The sequence below is a fragment of the Taudactylus pleione genome, unplaced genomic scaffold, assembly GCF_031769625.1.
Source record: "Taudactylus pleione unplaced genomic scaffold, aTauple2 ptg001176l, whole genome shotgun sequence".
In the NCBI taxonomy this organism is placed as follows: domain Eukaryota; kingdom Metazoa; phylum Chordata; class Amphibia; order Anura; family Myobatrachidae; genus Taudactylus; species Taudactylus pleione.
The window spans coordinates 138,075-153,230 of record NW_028285577.1 but is presented as its reverse complement, the minus strand read 5'-3'; the positions used below and the strand labels follow the sequence as shown (position 1 = coordinate 153,230).

The window sequence follows — 15,156 nt, the reverse complement described above, 5'->3', positions numbered from 1 at the left end:
CTCTATCATCACCTGTGTCCTCCCTCAGCCCTGTGTCTGTGTCACTATCCTGGTGCTAATGTCCCTCTATCATCACCTGTGTCCTCCCTCAGCCCTGTGTCTGTGTCACTATCCTGGTGCTAATGTCTCTCTATCATCACCTGTGTCCTCCCTCAGCCCTGTGTCTGTGTCACTATCCTGGTGCTAATGTCCCTCTATCATCACCTGTGTCCTCCCTCAGCCCTGTGTCTGTGTCACTATCCTGGTGCTAATGTCCCTCTATCATCACCTGTGTCCTCCCTCAGCCCTGTGTCTGTGTCACTATCCTGATGCTAATGTCCCTCTATCATCACTTGTGTCCTCCCTCAGCCGTGTATCTGTGTCTCGATCCTGGTGCTAATGTCTCTCTATCATCACCTGTGTCCTCCCTCAGCCCTGTATCTGTGTCACTATCCTGGTGCTAATGTCCCTCTATCATCACCTGTGTCCTCCCTCAGCCCTGTGTCTGTGTCACTATCCTGGTGCTAATGTCCCTCTATCATCACTTGTGTCCTCCCTCAGCCGTGTATCTGTGTCTCGATCCTGGTGCTAATGTCTCTCTATCATCACCTGTGTCCTCCCTCAGCCCTGTATCTGTGTCACTATCCTGGTGCTAATGTCTCTCTATCATCTCCTGTGTCCTCCCTCAGCCCTGTATCTGTGTCACTATCCTGGTGCTAATGTCTCTCTATCATCACCTGTGTCCTCCCTCAGCCCTGTATCTGTGTCACTATCCTGGTGCTAATGTCTCTCTATCATCTCCTGTGTCCTCCCTCAGCCCTGTATCTGTGTCACTATCCTGGTGCTAATGTCTCTCTATCATCTCCTGTGTCCTCCCTCAGCCCTGTATCTGTGTCACTATCCTGGTGCTAATGTCTCTCTATCACCACCTGTGTCGTCCCTCAGCCCTGTATCTGTGTCACTATCCTGGTGCTAATGTCCCCCTATCATCACCTGTGTCCTCCCTCAGCCCTGTATGTGTGTCACTATCCTGGTGCTAATGTCTCTCTATCATCACCTGTGTCCTCCCTCAGCCCTGTGTCTGTGTCACTATCCTTGTGCTAATGTCCCTCTATCATCACCTGTGTCCTCCCTCAGCCCTGTGTCTGTGTCACTATCCTGGTGCTAATGTCCCTCTATCATCACCTGTGTCCTCCCTCAGCCCTGTGTCTGTGTCACTATCCTGGTGCTAATGTCCCTCTATCATCACTTGTGTCCTCCCTCAGCCCTGTATCTGTGTCACTATCCTGGTGCTAATGTCCCTCTATCATCACCTGTGTCCTCCCTCAGCCCTGTATCTGTGTCACTATCCTGGTGCTAATGTCTCTCTATCATCTCCTGTGTCCTCCCTCAGCCCTGTATCTGTGTCACTATCCTGGTGCTAATGTCTCTCTATCATCTCCTGTGTCCTCCCTCAGCCCTGTATCTGTGTCACTATCCTGGTGCTAATGTCTCTCTATCATCTCCTGTGTCCTCCCTCAGCCCTGTATCTGTGTCACTATCCTGGTGCTAATGTCCCTCTATCATCACCTGTGTCCTCCCTCAGCCCTGTATCTGTGTCATTATCCTGGTGCTATTGTGCCTCTATCATCACCTGTGTCCTACTTCAGCCCTGTGTCTGTGTCACTATCCTGGTGCTAATGTCGCTCTATCATCTCCTGTGTCCTCCCTCAGCCCTGTGTCTGTGTCACTATCCTGGTGCTAATGTCTCTCTATCATCACCTGTGTCCTCCCTCAGCCCTGTGTCTGTGTCACAATCCTGGTGCTAATGTCTCTCTATCATCTCCTGTGTCCTCCCTCAGCCCTGTGTCTGTGTCACTATCCTGGTGCTAATGTCTCTCTATCATCTCCTGTGTCCTCCCTCAGCCCTGTATCTGTGTCATTATCCTGGTGCTAATGTCTCTCTATCATCACCTGTGTCCTCCCTCAGCCCTGTATCTGTGTCACTATCCTGGTGCTAATAACTCTCTATCATCACCTGTGTCCTCCCTCAGCCCTGTATGTGTGTCACTATCCTGGTGCTAATGTCTCTCTATCATCACCTGTGTCCTCCCTCAGCCCTGTATCTGTGTCACTATCCTGGTGCTAATGTCTCTCTATCATCTCCTGTGTCCTCCCTCAGCCCTGTATCTGTGTCACTATCCTGGTGCTAATGTCTCTCTATCATCTCCTGTGTCCTCCCTCAGCCCTGTATCTGTGTCACTATCCTGGTGCTAATGTCTCTCTATCATCACCTGTGTCCTCCCTCAGCCCTGTATGTGTGTCACTATCCTGGTGCTAATGTCTCTCTATCATCACCTGTGTCCTCCCTCAGCCCTGTATCTGTGTCACTATCCTGGTGCTAATGTCTCTCTATCATCTCCTGTGTCCTCCCTCAGCCCTGTATCTGTGTCACTATCCTTGTGCTAATGTCTCTCTATCATCACCTTTGTCCTCCCTCAGCCCTGTATCTGTGTCACTATCCTGGTGCTAATGTCTCTCTATCATCTCCTGTGTCCTCCCTCAGCCCTGTATCTGTGTCACTATCCTGGTGCTAATGTCTCTCTATCATCTCCTGTGTCCTCCCTCAGCCCTGTATCTGTGTCACTATCCTGGTGCTAATGTCTATCATCACCTGTGTCCTCCCTCAGCCCTGTATCTGTGTCACTATCCTGGTGCTAATGTCTCTCTATCATCACCTGTGTCCTCCGTCAGCCCTGTATCTGTGTCAATATCCTGGTGCTAATGTCTCTCTATCATCTACTGTGTCCTCCCTCAGCCCTGTATCTGTGTCACTATCCTGGTGCTAATGTCTCTCTATCATCTCCTGTGTCCTCCCTCAGCCCTGTGTCTGTGTCACTATCCTGGTGCTAATGTCCCTCTATCATCACCTGTGTCCTCCCTCAGCCCTGTATCTGTGTCACTATCCTGGTGCTAATGTCCCTCTATCATCACCTATGTCCTCCCTCAGCCCTGTATCTGTGTCACTATCCTGGTGCTATTGTCCCTCTATCATCACCTGTGTCCTACCTCAGCCCTGTATCTGTGTCACTATCCTGGTGCTATTGTCCCTCTATCATCACTTGTGTCCTACCTCAGCCCTGTATCTGTGTCACTATCCTGGTGCTAATGTCCCTCTATCATCTCCTGTGTCCTCCCTCAGCCATGTGTCTGTGTCACTATCCTGGTGCTAATGTCTCTCTATCATCACCTGCGTCCTCCCTCAGCCCTGTATCTGTGTCACTATCCTTGTGCTAATGTCTCTCTATCATCTCCTGTGTCCTCCCTCAGCCCTGTATCTGTATCACTATCCTGGTGCTAATGTCTCTCTATCATCTCCCGTGTCCTCCCTCAGCCCTGTATCTGTGTCACTATCCTGGTGCTAATGTCTCTCTATCATCTCCTGTGTCCTCACTCAGCCCTGTATCTGGGTCACTATCCTGGTGCTAATGTCACTCTATCATCTCCTGTGTCCTCCCTCAGCCCTGTATCTGTGTCACTATCCTGGTGCTAATGTCTCTCTATCATCACCTGTGTCCTCACTCAGCCCTGTACCTGTGTCACTATCCTGGTGCTAATGTCTCTCTATCATCACCTGTGTCCTCCCTCAGCCCTGTATCTGTGTCACTATCCTGGTGCTAATGTCTCTCTATCATCTCCTGTGTCCTCTCTCAGCCCTGTATCTGTGTCACTATCCTGGTGCTAATGTCTCTCTATCATCTCCTTTGTCCTTCCTCAGCCCTGTATCTGTGTCACTTTCCTGGTGCTAATGTCTCTCTATCATCACCTGTGTCCTCCCTCAGCCCTGTATCTGTGTCACTATCCTGGTGCTAATGTCTCTCTATCATCACCTGTGTCCTCCCTCAGCCCTGTATGTGTGTCACTATCCTGGTGCTAATGTCTCTCTATCATCTCCTGTGTCCTCCCTCAGCCCTGTATCTGTGTCACTGTCCTGGTGCTAATGTCTCTCTATCATCTCCTGTGTCCTCCGTCAGCCCTGTATCTGTGTCACTATCCTGGTGCTAATGTCCCTCTATCATCACCTGTGTCCTCCCTCAGCCCAGTATCTGTGTCACTATCCTGGTGATATTGTCCCTCTATCATCTCCTGTGTCCTCCCTCAGCCCTGTGTCTGTGTCACTATCCTGGTGCTAATGTCCCTCTATCATCACCTGTGTCCTCCCTCAGCCCTGTGTCTGTGTCACTATCCTGGTGCTAATGTCTCTCTATCATCACCTGTGTCCTCCCTCAGCCCTGTATCTGTGTCACTATCCTGGTGCTAATGTCTCTCTATCATCTCCTGTGTCCTCCCTCAGCCCTGTATCTGTGTCACTATCCTGGTGCTAATGTCTCTCTATCATCACCTGTGTCCTCCCTCAGCCCTGTATCTGTAACACTATCCTGGTGCTAATATCCCTCTATCATCTCCTGTGTCCTCCCTCAGCCCTGTATCTGTGTCACTATCCTGGTGCTAATGTCTCTCTATCATCACCTGTGTCCTCCCTCAGCCCTGTATCTGTGTCACTATCCTGGTGCTAATGTCTCTCTATCATCTCCTGTGTCCTCCCTCAGCCCTGTATATGTGTCACTATCCTGGTGCTAATGTCTATCATCACCTGTGTCCTCCCTCAGCCCTGTATCTGTGTCACTATCCTGGTGCTAATGTCTCTCTATCATCACCTGTGTCCTCCCTCAGCCCTGTATCTGTGTCACTCTCCTGGTGCTAATGTCTCTCTATCATCACCTGTGTCCTCCGTCAGCCCTGTATCTGTGTCACTATCCTGGTGCTAATGTCTCTCTATCATCTCCTGTGTCCTCCCTCAGCCCTGTATCTGTGTCACTATCCTGGTGCTAATGTCTCTCTATCATCACCTGTGTCCTCCCTCAGCCCTGTATCTGTGTCACTATCCTGGTACTAATGTCTCTCTATCATCACCTGTGTCCTCCCTCAGCCCTGTATCTGTGTCACTATCCTGGTGCTATTGTCCCTCTATCATCACCTGTGTCCTCCCTCAGCCCTGTGTCTGTGTCACTATCCTGGTGCTAATGTCTCTCTATCATCACCTGTGTCCTCCGTCCGCCCTGTGTCTGTGTCACTATCCTGGTGCTAATTTCCCTCTATCATCACCTGTGTCCTCCGTCCGCCCTGTATCTGTGTCACTATCCTGGTGCTAATTTCCCTCTATCATCACCTGTGTCCTCCCTCAGCCCTGTATCTGTGTCACTATCCTGGTGCTAATGTCTCTCTATCATCTACTGTGTCCTCCCTCAGCCCTGTATCTGTGTCACTATCCTGGTGCTAATGTCTCTCTATCATCTCCTGTGTCCTCCGTCAGCCCTGTGTCTGTGTCACTATCCTGGTGCTAATGTCCCTCTATCATCACCTGTGTCCTCCGTCAGCCCTGTATCTGTGTCACTATCCTGGTGCTAATGTCTCTCTATCATCTCCTGTGTCCTCTCTCAGCCCTGTATCTGTGTCACTTTCCTGGTGCTTATGTCTCTCTATCATCACCTGTGTCCTCCCTCAGCCCTGTATCTGTGTCACTATCCTGGTGCTAATGTCCCTCTATCATCACCTGTGTCCTCCCTCAGCCCAGTATCTGTGTCACTATCCTGGTGTTAATGTCCCTCTATCATCTCCTGTGTCCTCCCTCAGCCCAGTATCTGTGTCACTATCCTGGTGCTAATGTCCCTCTATCATCTCCTGTGTCCTCCCTCAGCCCTGTGTCTGTGTCACTATCCTGGTGCTAATGTCTCTCTATCATCACCTGTGTACTCCCTCAGCCCTGTGTCTGTGTCACTATCCTGGTGCTAATGTCTCTCTATCATCACCTGTGTCCGCCCTCAGCCCTGTATCTGTGTCACTATCCTGGTGCTAATGTCTCTCTATCATCTCCTGTGTCCTCCCTCAGCCCTGTATCTGTAACACTATCCTGGTGCTAATATCCCTCTATCATCTCCTGTGTCCTCCCTCAGCCCTGTATCTGTGTCACTATCCTGGTGCTAATGTCTCTCTATCATCTCCTGTGTCCTCCCTCAGCCCTGTATCTGTGTCACTATCCTGGTGCTAATGTCTCTCTATCATCTCCTGTGTCCTCCCTCAGCCCTGTATCTGTGTCACTATCCTGGTGCTAATGTCTATCATCACCTGTGTCCTCCCTCAGCCCTGTATCTGTGTCACTATCCTGGTGCTAATGTCTCTCTATCATCACCTGTGTCCTCCCTCAGCCCTGTATCTGTGTCACTCTCCTGGTGCTAATGTCTCTCTATCATCTCCTGTGTCCTCCCTCAGCCCTGTATCTGTGTCACTATCCTGGTGCTAATGTCTCTCTATCATCACCTGTGTCCTCCCTCAGCCCTGTATCTGTGTTTCTATCCTGGTACTAATGTCTCTCTATCATCACCTGTGTCCTCCCTCAGCCTGTATCTGTGTCACTATCCTGGTGCTATTGTCCCTCTATCATCACCTGTGTCCTCCCTCAGCCCTGTGTCTGTGTCACTATCCTGGTGCTAATGTCTCTCTATCATCACCTGTGTCCACCGTCCGCCCTGTATCTGTGTCACTATCCTGGTGCTAATTTCCCTCTATCATCACCTGTGTCCTGCCTCAGCCCTGTATCTGTGTCACTATCCTGGTGCTAATGTCCCTCTATCATCTCCTGTGTCCTCCCTCAGCCCTGTATCTGTGTCACTATCCTGGTGCTAATGTCTCTCTATCATCACCTGTGTCCTCCCTCAGCCCTGTATCTGTGTCACTATCCTGGTGCTAATGTCTCTCTATCATCTCCTGTGTCCTCCCTCAGCCCTGTATCTGTGTCACTATCCTGGTGCTAATGTCTCTCTATCATCACCTGTGTCCTCCCTCAGCCCTGTATCTGTGTCACTATCCTGGTGCTAATGTCTCTCTATCATCTCCTGTGTCCTCCCTCAGCCATGTATCTGTGTCACTATCCTGGTGCTAATGTCTCTCTATCATCACCTGTGTCCTCCCTCAGCCCTGTATCTGTGTCACTATCCTGGTGCTAATGTCCCTCTATCATCACCTGTGTCCTCCCTCAGCCCTGTATCTGTGTCACTATCCTGGTGCTAATGTCTCTCTATCATCACCTGTGTCCTCCCTCAGCCCTGTATCTGTGTCACTATCCTGGTGCTAATGTCTCTCTATCATCTCCTGTGTCCTCCCTCAGCCCTGTATCTGTGTCATTATGCTGGTGCTAATGTCTCTCTATCATCACCTCTAACCTCCCTCAGCCCTGTATCTGTGTCATTATCCTGGTGCTATTGTCTCTCTATCATCACCTGTGTCCTCCCTCAGCCCTGTATCTGTGTCACTATCCTGGTGCTATTGTCTCTCTATCATCACCTGTGTCCTCCCTCAGCCCTGTATCTGTGTCACTATCCTGGTGCTAATATCTCTCTATCATCACCTGTGTCCTCCCTCAGCCCTAAACCTGTGTCACTATCCTGGTGCTATTGTCTCTCTATCATCACCTGTGTCCTCCTCTGCCCTGTATCTGTGTCACTATCCTGGTGCTAATGTCTCTCTATCATCTCCTGTGTCCTCCCCCAGCCCTGTATCTGTGTCACTATCCTGGTGCTAATGTCTCTCTATCATCACCTGTGTCCTCCCTGAGCCCTGTATCTGTGTCACTATCCTGGTACTAATGTCCCTCTATCATCTCCTGTGTCCTCCCTCAGCCCTGTATCTGTGTCACTATCCTGTTGCTAATGTCTATCATCACCTGTGTCCTCCCTCAGCCCTGTATCTGTGTCACTATCCTGGTGCTAATGTCCCTCTATCCTCCCTCAGCCCTGTATCTGTGTCACTATCCTGGTGCTAATGTCTCTCTATCATCACCTGTGTCCTCCCTCAGCCCTGTATCTGTGTCACTATCCTGGTGCTAATGTCCCTCTATCATCACCTGTGTCCTCCCTCAGCCCTGTATCTGTGTCACTATCCTGGTGCTAATGTCTATCATCACCTGTGTCCTCCCTCAGTCCTGTATCTGTGTCACTGTCCTTGTGCTAATGTCTCTCTATCATCACCTGTGTCCTCCCATAGCCCTGTATCTGTGTCACTATCCTGGTGCTAATGTCTCTCTATCATCACCTGTGTCCTCCCTCAGCCCTGTGTCTGTGTCACTGTCCTAGTGCTAATGTCTCTCTATCATCACCTGTGTCCTCCCTCAGCCCTGTATCTGTGTCACTATCCTGGTGCTAATGTCCCTCTATCCTCCCTCAGCCCTGTATCTGTGTCACTATCCTGTTGCTAATTTCCCTCTATCATCACCTGTGTCCTCCCTCAGCCCTGTATCTGTGTCACTATCCTGGTGCTAATGTCTCTCTATCATCACCTGTGTCCTCCCTCAGCCCTGTATCTGTGTCACTATCCTGGTGCTAATGTCTCTCTATCATCTCCTGTGTCCTCCCTCAGCCCTGTATCTGTGTCACTATCCTGGTGCTAATGTCTCTATATCATCACCTGTGTCCTCCCTCAGCCCTGTATCTGTGTCACTATCCTGGTGCTAATGTCTCTCTATCATCTCCTGTGTCCTCCCTCAGCCATGTATCTGTGTCACTATCCTGGTGCTAATGTCTCTCTATCATCACCTGTGTCCTCCCTCAGCCCTGTATCTGTGTCACTATCCTGGTGCTAATGTCTCTCTATCATCTCCTGTGTCCTCCCTCAGCCCTGTATCTGTGTCATTATGCTGGTGCTAATGTCTCTCTATCATCACCTCTAACCTCCCTCAGCCCTGTATCTGTGTCATTATCCTGGTGCTATTGTCTCTCTATCATCACCTGTGTCCTCCCTCAGCCCTGTATCTGTGTCACTATCCTGGTGCTATTGTCTCTCTATCATCACCTGTGTCCTCCCTCAGCCCTGTATCTGTGTCACTATCCTGATGCTAATATCTCTCTATCATCACCTGTGTCCTCCCTCAGCCCTGTACCTGTGTCACTATCCTGGTGCTATTGTCTCTCTATCATCACCTGTGTCCTCCCTCTGCCCTGTATCTGTGTCACTATCCTGGTGCTAATGTCTCTCTATCATCTCCTGTGTCCTCCCCCAGCCCTGTATCTGTGTCACTATCCTGGTGCTAATGTCTCTCTATCATCACCTGTGTCCTCCCTCAGCCCTGTATCTGTGTCACTATCCTGGTACTAATGTCCCTCTATCATCTCCTGTGTCCTCCCTCAGCCCTGTATCTGTGTCACTATCCTGTTGCTAATGTCTATCATCACCTGTGTCCTCCCTCAGCCCTGTATCTGTGTCACTATCCTGGTGCTAATGTCCCTCTATCCTCCCTCAGCCCTGTATCTGTGTCACTATCCTGGTGCTAATGTCTCTCTATCATCACCTGTGTCCTCCCTCAGCCCTGTATCTGTGTCACTATCCTGGTGCTAATGTCCCTCTATCATCACCTGTGTCCTCCCTCAGCCCTGTATCTGTGTCACTATCCTGGTGCTAATGTCTATCATCACCTGTGTCTTCCCTTAGTCCTGTATCTGTGTCACTGTCCTTGTGCTAATGTCTCTCTATCATCACCTGTGTCCTCCCATAGCCCTGTATCTGTGTCACTATCCTGGTGCTAATGTCTCTCTATCATCACCTGTGTCCTCCCTCAGCCCTGTGTCTGTGTCACTGTCCTAGTGCTAATGTCTCTCTATCATCACCTGTGTCCTCCCTCAGCCCTGTATCTGTGTCACTATCCTGGTGCTAATGTCCCTCTATCCTCCCTCAGCCCTGTATCTGTGTCACTATCCTGGTGCTAATGTCTCTCTATCATCACCAGTGTCCTCCCTCAGCCCTGTGTCTGTGTCACTATCCTGGTGCTAATGTCTCTCTATCATCAACTGTGTCCTCCCTCAGCCCTGTTTCTGTGTCACTATCCTGGTGCTAATGTCTCTCTATCATCACCTGTGTCCTCCCTCAGCCCTGTATCTGTGTCACTATCCTGGTGCTAATGTCACTCTATCATCACCTGTGTCCTCCCTCAGCCCTGTATCTGTGTCACTATCCTGGTGCTAATGTATCTCTATCATCACCTGTGTCCTCCCTCAGCCCTGTATCTGTGTCACTATCCTGGTGCTAATGTCCCTCTATCATCTCCTGTGTCCTCCCTCAGCCCTATATCTGTGTCACTATCCTGGTGCTATTGTCTCTCTATCATCTCCTGTGTCCTCCCTCAGCCCTGTATCTGTGTCACTATCCTGGTGCTAATGTCTCTCTATCATCACCTGTGTCCTCCCTCAGCCCTGTATCTGTGTCACTATCCTGGTGCTAATGTCTCTCTATCTTCACCTGTGTCCTCCCTCAGCCCTGTATCTGTGTCACTGTCCTGGTGCTAATGTCTCTCTATCATCACCTGTGTCCTCCCTCAGCCCTGTATCTGTGTCACTATCCTGGTGCTAATGTCCCTCTATCATCACCTGTGTCCTCGCTCAGCCCTGTATCTGTGTCACTATCCTGGTGCTAATGTCTCTCTATCATCACCTGTGTCCTCCCTCAGCCCTGTATCTGTGTCACTATCCTGGTGCTAATGTCTCTCTATCATCACCTGTGTCCTCCCTCAGCCCTGTATCTGTGTCACTGTGCTGGTGCTAATGTCTCTCTATCATCTCCTGTGTCCTCCCTCAGCCCTGTATCTGTGTCACTATCCTGGTGCTAATGTCCCTCTATCATCACCTGTGTCCTCCCTCAGCCCTGTATCTGTGTCACTATTCTGGTGCTATTGTCCCTCTATCATCACATGTGTCCTACCTCAGCCCTGTATCTGTGTCACTATCCTGGTGCTATTGTCCCTCTATCATCTCCTGTGTCCTCCCTCAGCCCTGTGTCTGTGTCACTATCCTGGTGCTAATGTCTCTCTATCATCACCTGTGTCCTCCCTCAGCCCTGTGTATGTGTCACTATCCTGGTGCTAATGTCTCTCTATCATCACCTGCGTCCTCCCTCAGCCCTGTATCTGTGTCACTATGCTGGTGCTAATGTCTCTCTATCATCTCCTGCGTCCTCCCTCAGCCCTGTATCTGTGTCACTATCCTGGTGCTAATGTCTCTCTATCATCTCCTGCGTCCTCCCTCAGCCCTGTATCCTGGTGCTAATGTCTCTCTATCATCTCCTGCGTCCTCCCTCAGCCCTGTATCTGTGTCACTATCCTGGTGCTAATGTCCCTCTATCATCACCTGTGTCCTCCCTCAGCCCTGTATCTGTGTCACTATCCTGGTGATATTGTCCCTCTATCATCACCTGTGTCCTCCCTCAGCCCTGTATCTGTGTCACTATCCTGGTGCTAATGTCCCTCTATCATCACCTGTGTTCTCCCTCAGCCCATTATCTGTGTCACTATCCTGGTGCTAATGTCTATCATCACCTGTGTCCTCCCTCAGTCCTGTATCTGTGTCACTGTCCTTGTGCTAATGTCTCTCTATCATCACCTGTGTCCTCCCATAGCCCTGTATCTGTGTCACTATCCTGGTGCTAATGTCTCTCTATCATCACCTGTGTCCTCCCTCAGCCCTGTGTCTGTGTCACTGTCCTAGTGCTAATGTCTCTCTATCGTCACCTGTGTCCTCCCTCAGCCCTGTATCTGTGTCACTATCCTGGTGCTAATGTCCCTCTAACCTCCCTCAGCCCTGTATCTGTGTCACTATCCTGGTGCTAATGTCTCTCTATCATCACCAGTGTCCTCCCTCAGCCCTGTGTCTGTGTCACTATCCTGGTGCTATTGTCTCTCTATCATCACCTGTGTCCTCCCTCAGCCCTGTATCTGTGTCACTATCCTGGTGCTAATGTCTCTCTATCATCAACTGTGTCCTCCCTCAGCCCTGTATCTGTGTCACTATCCTGGTGCTAATGTCTCTCTATGATCACCTGTCCTCCCTCAGCCCTGTATCTGTGTCACTATCCTGGTGCTAATGTCTCTCTATCATCACCTGTGTCCTCCCTCAGCCCTGTATCTGTGTCACTATCCTGGTGCTAATGTCACTCTATCATCACCTGTGTCCTCCCTCAGCCCTGTATCTGTGTCACTATCCTGGTGCTAATGTATCTCTATCATCACCTGTGTCCTCCCTCAGCCCTGTATCTGTGTCACTATCCTGGTGCTAATGTCCCTCTATCATCTCCTGTGTCCTCCCTCAGCCCTGTATCTGTGTCACTATCCTGGTGCTATTGTCTCTCTATCATCTCCTGTGTCCTCCCTCAGCCCTGTATCTGTGTCACTATCCTGGTGCTAATGTCTCTCTATCATCACCTGTGTCCTCCCTCAGCCCTGTATCTGTGTCACTATCCTGGTGCTAATGTCTCTCTATCATCACCTGTGTCCTCCCTCAGCCCTGTATCTGTGTCACTGTCCTGGTGCTAATGTCTCTCTATCATCACCTGTGTCCTCCCTCAGCCCTGTATCTGTATCACTATCCTAGTGCTAATGTCCCTCTATCATCACCTGTGTCCTCGCTCAGCCCTATATCTGTGTCACTATCCTGGTGCTAATGTCTCTCTATCATCACCTGTGTCCTCCCTCAGCCGTGTATCTGTGTCACTGTACTGGTGCTAATGTCTCTCTATCATCTTCTGTGTCCTCCCTCTGCCCTGTATCTGTGTCACTATCCTGGTGCTAATGTCCCTCTATCATCACCTGTGTCCTCCCTCAGCCCTGTATCTGTGTCACTATCCTGGTGCTATTGTCCCTCTATCATCACTTGTGTCCTACCTCAGCCCTGTATCTGTGTCACTATCCTGGTGCTAATGTCCCTCTATCATCTCCTGTGTCCTCCCTCAGCCCTGTGTCTGTGTCACTATCCTGGTGCTAATGTCTCTCTATCATCACCTGTGTCCTCCCTCAGCCCTGTGTCTGTGTCACTATCCTGGTGCTAATGTCTCTCTATCATCACCTGCGTCCTCCCTCAGCCCTGTATCTGTGTCACTATCCTGGTGCTAATGTCTCTCTATCATCTCCTGCGTCCTCCCTCAGCCCTGTATCTGTGTCACTATCCTGGTGCTAATGTCTCTCTATCATCTCCTGCGTCCTCCCTCAGCCCTGTATCTGGGTCACTATCCTGGTGCTAATGTCTCTCTATCATCTCCTGTGTCCTCCCTCAGCCCTGTATCTGTGTCACTATCCTGGTGCTAATGTCTCTCTATCATCTCCTGTGTCCTCCCTCAGCCCTGTATCTGGGTCACTATCCTGGTGCTAATGTCTCTCTATCATCTCCTGTGTCCTCCCTCAGCCCTGTATCTGGGTCACTATCCTGGTGCTAATGTCTCTCTATCATCTCCTGTGTCCTCCCTCAGCCCTGTATCTGGGTCACTATCCTGGTGCTAATGTCACTCTATCATCTCCTGTTTCCTCCCTCAGCCCTGTATCTGTGTCACTATCCTGGTGCTAAAGTCCCTCTATCATCACCTGTGTCCTCCCTCAGCCCTGTGTCTGTGTCACTATCCTGGTGCTAATGTCTCTCTATCATCACCTGTGTCCTCCCTCAGCCCTGTGTCTGTGTCACTATCCTGGTGCTAATGTCTCTCTATCATCACCTGTGTCCTCCCTCAGCCCTGTGTCTGTGTCACTATCCTGGTGCTAATGTCCCTCTATCATCACCTGTGTCCTCCCTCAGCCCTGTATCTGTGTCACTATCCTGGTGCTATTGTCCCTCTATCATCACTTGTGTCCTACCTCAGCCCTGTATCTGTGTCACTATCCTGGTGCTAATGTCCCTCTATCATCTCCTGTGTCCTCCCTCAGCCCTGTGTCTGTGTCACTATCCTGGTGCTAATGTCTCTCTATCATCACCTGTGTCCTCCCTCAGCCCTGTGTCTGTGTCACTATCCTGGTGCTAATGTCTCTCTATCATCACCTGCGTCCTCCCTCAGCCCTGTATCTGTGTCACTATCCTGGTGCTAATGTCTCTCTATCATCTCCTGCGTCCTCCCTCAGCCCTGTATCTGTGTCACTATCCTGGTGCTAATGTCTCTCTATCATCTCCTGCGTCCTCACTCAGCCCTGTATCTGGGTCACTATCCTGGTGCTAATGTCACTCTATCATCTCCTGCGTCCTCCCTCAGCCCTGTATCTGTGTCACTATCCTGGTGCTAATGTCTCTCTATCATCACCTGTGTCCTCCCTCAGCCCTGTATCTGTGTCACTATCCTGGTGCTAATGTCTCTCTATCATCACCTGTGTCCTCCCTCAGCCGTGTATCTGTGTCACTATCCTGGTGCTAATGTCTCTCTATCATCTCCTGTGTCCTCCCTCAGCCCTGTATCTGTGTCACTATCCTGGTGCTAATGTCTCTCTATCATCTCCTTTGTCCTTCCTCAGCCCTGTATCTGTGTCACTATCCTGGTGCTAATGTCTCTCTATCATCACCTGTGTCCTCCCTCAGCCCTGTATCTGTGTCACTATCCTGGTGCTAATGTCTCTCTATCATCACCTGTGTCCGCCCTCAGCCCTGTATCTGTGTCAATATCCTGGTGCTAATGTCTCTCTATCATCTCCTGTGTCCTCCCTCAGCCCTGTATCTGTGTCACTGTCCTGGTGCTAATGTCTCTCTATCATCTCCTGTGTCCTCCCTCAGCCCTGTATCTGTGTCACTATCCTGGTGCTAATGTCTCTCTATCATCACCTGTGTCCTCCCTCAGCCCTGTATCTGTGTCACTATCCTGGTGCTAATGTCTCTCTATCATCACCTGTGTCCTCCCTCAGCCCTGTATCTGTGTCAATATCCTGGTGCTAATGTCTCTCTATCATCTCCTGTGTCCTCCCTCAGCCCTGTATCTGTGTCACTGTCCTGGTGCTAATGTCTCTCTATCATCTCCTGTGTCCTCCCTCAGCCCTGTATCTGTGTCACTATCCTGGTGCTAATGTCCCTCTATCATCACCTGTGTCCTCCCTCAGCCCTGTGTCTGTGTCACTATCCTGGTGATATTGTCCCTCTATCATCTCCTGTGTCCTCCCTCAGCCCTGTGTCTGTGTCACTATCCTGGTGCTTATGTCCCTCTATCATCACCTGTGTCCTCCCTCAGCCCTGTTTCTGTGTCACTATCCTGGTGCTAATGTCTCTCTATCATCACCTGTGTCCTCCCTCAGCCCTGTATCTGTGTCACTATCCTGGTGCTAATGTCTCTCTATCATCTCCTGTGTCCTCCCTCAGCCCT

General features: G+C 50.3%; 1 protein-coding gene across 1 annotated transcript in view; it reads left to right on the top strand.

Moving 5' to 3' along the window:
- Nucleotides 1-15,156, top strand: part of LOC148453336 (phosphatidylserine decarboxylase proenzyme, mitochondrial-like) — a 485,622-nt gene that overhangs the window by 369,781 nt on the left and 100,685 nt on the right. The gene's annotated exons all lie outside the window — the stretch shown is intronic.